Source organism: Dipodomys spectabilis, unplaced genomic scaffold, assembly GCF_019054845.1.
Source record: "Dipodomys spectabilis isolate Male_0828 unplaced genomic scaffold, ASM1905484v1 ptg000042l, whole genome shotgun sequence".
NCBI lineage: Eukaryota > Metazoa > Chordata > Mammalia > Rodentia > Heteromyidae > Dipodomys > Dipodomys spectabilis.
In genome coordinates, this window is record NW_024870719.1 from 2,693,429 (window position 1) to 2,699,774 (window position 6,346).

Consider the following 6,346-nt stretch of genomic DNA (forward strand, 5'->3'; position numbering starts at 1 on the left):
TTTGTGGATGAGGTCCTGGGTTCTATTTCTGGGGCACACAAATCCTGAGTGAATAATAAAAGTAATGAAGGGCAGCGATGCTAGGGCAGTTGGAGAAGACCTTTCCGAGATGACAGTATCTCTCTCTCTCTCCTTTATTGTGCTACTCAATGCCTTGACCTGTCCCTCAGGTTTTTTGCTCAAGACTAGTGCTCTACCTCTGGAGCCACAGCTCCATTAGTGGCTGTTTGGTGGTTAATCAGAGATGAGAGTCTCACGGACTTTCCTGCGCATGTTAGGCGATAGTGAGTTTGGAGTGCAAGTGTTCTACCACTTGAGCATTGCCCTCAGCCCCGTTTACTTATTTTTCAATTAGTCTCACTTTTGCTCAGGATGACCTCCTACTTCTACCTTCCTTGTAACTGAGAGTACAGGTAGTTTATTGGAGATAAAAGTTTCACAGACTTTCCTGCCTGGATTGGTTTTTGAACTATGATCCTTAGATCTCAGCCTCCTCAGTAGCTAGGATTAGGCCTGAGCCAACAGCATGGAGCCCAGCTTGCTCTTTGAGAAATGATTTCTCACTTACTTTTCCTAGGCTGGCCTTGAATTTTAGTCCTCCTATTTCTGCCCCCCAAATAGCTGGATTGCAGTCATGAACTACTGTGTCTGGCCCTAGTGATTTGGCTCTTATTTTAATACAGTGCAAAGTCATTCAAAGATTATGAGTAAAATGATCATGTTTATATTCTAATAGGATCTTCTTTCTGCTAAACAAGTAGTAAAAAATATACTATAGAGTGGAAGGAAAAGACCAGAGTGGAGGAATAGAATCTGATGTGTTCAGATTCAGCAAATACTTTGAAGATAGAACTGATAAAAATGCTAATGGATTGATATGGGGTGTGCAGCTGGAGCCAAAAGTTTTTGAGTTTTGGCCTAGACAGCTAATTATAGTACCTTTCACTGAGAATGTATGAAGAGTTCAGCTTTAGATTTTGGAGAAATGGTTAACTTCTGGGTTCCTGGGGTCCACAGGCCTCTAGTAACTGCAACTTGGTGCTGTCCTTTCATAGGGACATCTGTAGGTGAAGGGGAAGGGAGAAAGACAGAAGAAATAAAGGTCTTGAGTAATTGTTCATATTTTCCAGTGATTAAAAAAATAGGTCAGTTGATCAGGCAATGGTGGCTCATTCCTATAATCCTAACTACTCAGGAGAGTGAGATCCCAGGATTATGGTTCAAAGCCACTCTACACAGACAAATCTATAAGATACTTATCTTCAATTAACTAGCAAAAAATGGAAGTGGAGCTGTGGCTTAAGTGGTAGAGTGCCAGCCTTGAGCAAAAAAGCTAAAGGACAGCTCCCAGGCCCTGAGTTCAAACCCCAGTACTGGCACACAAAAAAATAGTCATCTGAGCCTACTGTATACACATTATGATTTCAGGACAAAAAAATTACTCCTCTGTGTCAGTAAGTTCCTTAATTTCTTTTTTTTCCCCCAGTCATGTGGCTTGAACTCTGGGCCTGGGCGCTGTCCCTCAGCTCTTCAGCTCGAGGCAAACACTCTACCACTTGAGCCATAGCATCACTTCCAGTTTTCTGTGGTTAGTTGGAGATAAGAGTCTCATGAACTTTCCTGCCAAGGCTGACTTTGAACCATGATCCTCAGATCTCAGCCTCCTGAGTAGTTAGGATGACAGGCTTGAGCCACCGTTGCCTGGCAACTTACTCAATTTCTATTGCTTCAAATATTATGAATTTAAATCAAAGTAATCTATTTTACAACTAGAGATAGAAAGCTTAAAATGTAAATAGTTAAATAATCTACTGTATGAATTGTTGTCAAAATGTAACAGAGCAGTTGAGGGTCCTGAGTTTTTAAAAGGCAGAAAAGGTAGTCAACGTCAACAGAAAGAATATAGAGAAAACAGATTTCCCAGTCTTCCTTGGCCAGTGCCTTGTTTATCATAATGACTTTTTTGGGTTTAATTTGTGTTTGTCTGGGGCTTGAACTCAGGGCCTGAGCACTATCCTTTAGCTTTTTTTGCTCAAGGCTGGTGCTCTGCCACTAGAGCCACAATTCCACTTCTGAAGTTTTGGGGGCCACATGGTGATTGGAGCCCTTCCCAAGCCAGCTTAGAACTGTGATTCTCAGATTTTAGCTTCCTGAGTAGGCTTAAAGGGTGAGCTATAGTAATTTAAATGATCACATTAATATTAAATTATTAATATTATATATTATCATATTTAAGAGAAAATACAAGTGTTGCTCGCTTTTCTTTTTTGCTGGTCCTGGGGCTTGAGCTCAGGGCCTTGGCACTGTCCCTGAGCTTCTTTCTCTCAAGGCTAATGCTCTACCCCTTGAGCCACAGTGCCACTTCTGGCTTTAAAAATTAAAAAGCAATTATTGTAAAGGTGATGTACAGAGAGGTTACAGTTACATAGTCAGATAATGAGTACATTTCTTTTTGAACTGTGTCACTCCCTCCCTCATTCTCTCCCAGTTTTTCACTTCCTGACTTCCCTCCTGCCCCCAAGTTGTATAGTTCATTTCCAACACTGTGTCTAGTGTGTCTCATTGCTGAACGGATCCACTTTTGTCATTTCTGGCTTTTTTGAGTAGTTTATTGGAGATAAGAAACTCACAGACAGCCTGCCCAGGCTGGCTTCCAACTGCAGTCTTCAGATCATAGTCTTGTGAGTAACAAGGATTACAGGTGTGAGCCACCAACACCCAGCATTGCCGAATATTTTAACAACAACAACAACAAAATCTAAAAAAACCAACGATATGGTGTGAGGAAGGGAATTCATTTAAAGTATACTGTGTGCATGTGTGGAAATATCACTATGAAAATCCCTCACTCATACCATAAAAAATCAAGTAATTAAAAAATGCAGGGCTGGGAAGTTGGCTCAGTGGTAGAGCGCTTGCTTTGCATGCCTGAGGCCCTGGGTTCGATTCCTCAGCACCATATAAGCAAAAAGAAAAAAGTCAGAAGTGGTGCTGTGGCTCAAGGTATAGCACTAGCCTTGAGCTGAAGAGCTGAGGGACAGCGCCCAGGCCCAGAGTTCAGGCCCCATGACTGGACCCCCCCCAAAAAAAATGCAGACAACAAATGATTATTAAAGGTTATTGGGCATGTGACTTTGATATCATGCTAGTCTATGTCTCTCTTCCCCTAGCTCCATGGGTTTAAATTGCTTCTCCGCTGTGAATGTCTCATGCCAAGAGATTCTACCATGTGCACTGGGCCAAGTGACCAGGACTGAACATTTCAAAACTGTGACTAAAGACATCTTTCCTACTTCAAGTTGTTTTCTCAGGTAGTTTGAATATAGTCATGCAAAAGTAACTGGCAAGTACCCAGCAATTATTTGTGAAACTCAACATGTCTTAGTGCATATCAAGTAGCTAAAAGAAAATGGTTATTCAAGGGATGATTGAGTAAAATCCATTCCAGTGTGATTATAAAATACCAAGAAACAGTAACCAATAGCCCTTAACCACTTTATGTCACTTACAATTTTGCAGTTTGGTTTGACGCTGCACCTGACCTTATAATGCTGCTCAATAGTGTTTATTACATAAAACATTTTTTTCAAAATATTTGTTCAGTAGCACACAAATAAAGCTGGCAACAAATGTACATGGCATAGAAAACAACCAAAATGGGGAATCACTGTTAAAAATAACAGGAGGAACTAATGAGAGTTAAAATGGTAGTAATTTCTTTTTAGACTATTTCCTGAGATCGTAAGAAAAATAGTCCATATGATCCAGTGGTTTATGTTTGGTGTTTCTGAGTTGTTTCCAGTCACAAGTATAACTTCATAAAGAGTACTGAAGTATGTCTAAAGTAAATGCCATTGTTTAGATCATGCAATGGTGAGTGATTTCAAAAGCACACCCACAGGGACTCAGATTATATATCACATGACACTTAGAGAATATACCAAAAAATTAAAGATTGGTTTGTTACTAAATTTTAAACAAGACTACTAAATTCTTTTTTTATTTTTCTTTTCTTTTTTGTTGGTTGTGGGGCTTGAACTCTGGGCCTGGGTGCTGTCCCTCAGCAATTCAGCTCAAGTCTAGTGTTCTACCACTTGAGCCACAGTGCCACTTCCAGTTCTCTGGTGGTTAATTGGAGATAAGAGTTTCATGGAGTTTTTTTTTCTTTTTCTTTTTTTTTTTTTTTTTTTGCCTAGGCTGGCTTTGAACCGTGATCTTCAGATCTCAGCCTCTTTGGTAGCTAGGAGTACAGGTGTGAGCCACCGCACCTGGCTAAGACTACTAAATTCTTACTAGTGGATCAATACTGTTCTCTGCTGAAATATGCATTTTCTGGCATATTTCCTTCCATTGTTTTGCTCATTTCATCTTTTCATAGCTGAGTTATTATATAGGTGACTTTAATCCTGCCGATATTTGTTGTTGTTGTTGTTGTTTGTTTTGTAAGGCAGAGTCTCACAATGTGGTCTAGGCTGGCCTTGAACTCATGATCCTCCTGCCTCAGCTACTCAATATGCTGGGATTACAGATGTGAACTACTATACTCTGAGCTCTTCAGCTCAAGGCGAGCACTCTACAGTACTTGAGCCACAGTGCCACTTCCGTTTTTATTAGTGGTTAATTGGAGATAAGAATCTCATGGACTTTCTTGCCCAGGCTGGCTTTGAACATCAATCCTCAGATCTTAGTCTCCTGAGTAGCTAGATTTATAGGCATGAACGAACAGCCCCCAGCCTATGTCATTGCATTTGAATGGCTACTTAATCATCTATAGCATAGTTACACTATAAGTTCCTTAAGGTTATTCTGTTTCCAACTACAAAATAACACTGTGGAAAAAAAACTACATAAATTTTTGTCATTTGGATTACTTTCTGAATGATTGGTAGATTAAGACTACAGTTTTTTAAAAACTGATAAACACTTGTTACATCACCTTCCAGAAAAGTTGTTTTCAAAATTCTACCTGAGAGCAAGGGAAGGTATGAGCTATGAATAAAACTATTGGATTTGGTAGAAAATAGGTGACAGCTGTTCTAACAAAGTACTTTGTCTTTGGGGAAAAAAACCTGGAAAACGGGCACTCTTAAAAGTATTAGATTCTTACATCATACTTTCAATACCATACATTCTGAGTCATCAGGAGAAAGCAAAGGGGAACTGAGAATTTGCATTGTAAGTCCTATATAAGTTTATATGTTAGAAGCCATCAATTCAGGAAACTTAAGATTACTAACACTATTCAAAGACTCAAATGTTCCAAACAGAGATTCAGAATATTCATTTTGATTATAAAATCTCATTATTTAGTGGTGTATGGTTTCATGATATTTCGTGGAAATAGCATAATTGTAGGTCTTCATCCATTATTCAGTTATGAAGTCAATTTGTTTTCTTTGACCAAATACTTTTAAAAATGCACTTGGTGAAGGGAAGTAACAATCTGTGAAACTGTGTGTGTGTGTGTGTGTGTGTGTGTGTGTGTACTGCAGAACGTGCAGTTGTGGGATGTGATTAGGGGAAGTCTGGGATTTGGAATTAGTCTGATCTTGGTATGAATCTGGGGTCTTTGCTACTTTTGCTGGTTCTCTACCTTTTCTTCTGGCTTGATACACTTGTTAAAGAAAAAAAGTAAGGATACACCTTCCTGCTGTGTGTGTGTGCATATGTATGTATGCATGTATATATGTATGTATGTATACAGAGTAGAAATGAAGCAAAATACTTAATGTATAAACAGAGATTAATAAAACTATAATTACTCAAAGTATTTTCCTAAATACTGTCCTCTATATGATAATACCTTATTAATGAGAGGAAAATGTTTTATTGATGACTAGATTACATTCTACTTTAAAAACATCTCCCTCAGTCTGCTCTGCCAATTGGTTTTTTGCTCAGGGCTGGCACTCTACTACTACTTGAGCCACACCTCCACTTCCAGCTTTTTTTTTTTTCCGATTAATTGGAGCTAAGAGTTTAGGATTTGTCTCGCTGGGGCTGGATTTTCCTTAGTAGGAAGGTTTACAGGCATGAGCCACCGGTGCCTGGCTCCAATTTGGTTTAGTAAGGAGATGTGAGCATAACCAACTCTCCTTCCTGCTCTCACACTGCACCCACGTCCAGCATGAATTCTGACATTTTATCTCTGCCTCACACGGTCTGTCTCATCGTCTAGGAAGTATAACAAACTTTCACCTTTCTTTCAGTTCCTGAAACCAGCAGTGCTGGGCTCTGGGCAGCGTCGGCGCAGAGTGCGCTGCGCGCGGACCCCGCCTGGTGCTGCGCAGGGAAGCAGCTGCGGCGCTGATGCCGGCAGTCTCCTCCGCGCTAAGCAGGCCGGCCA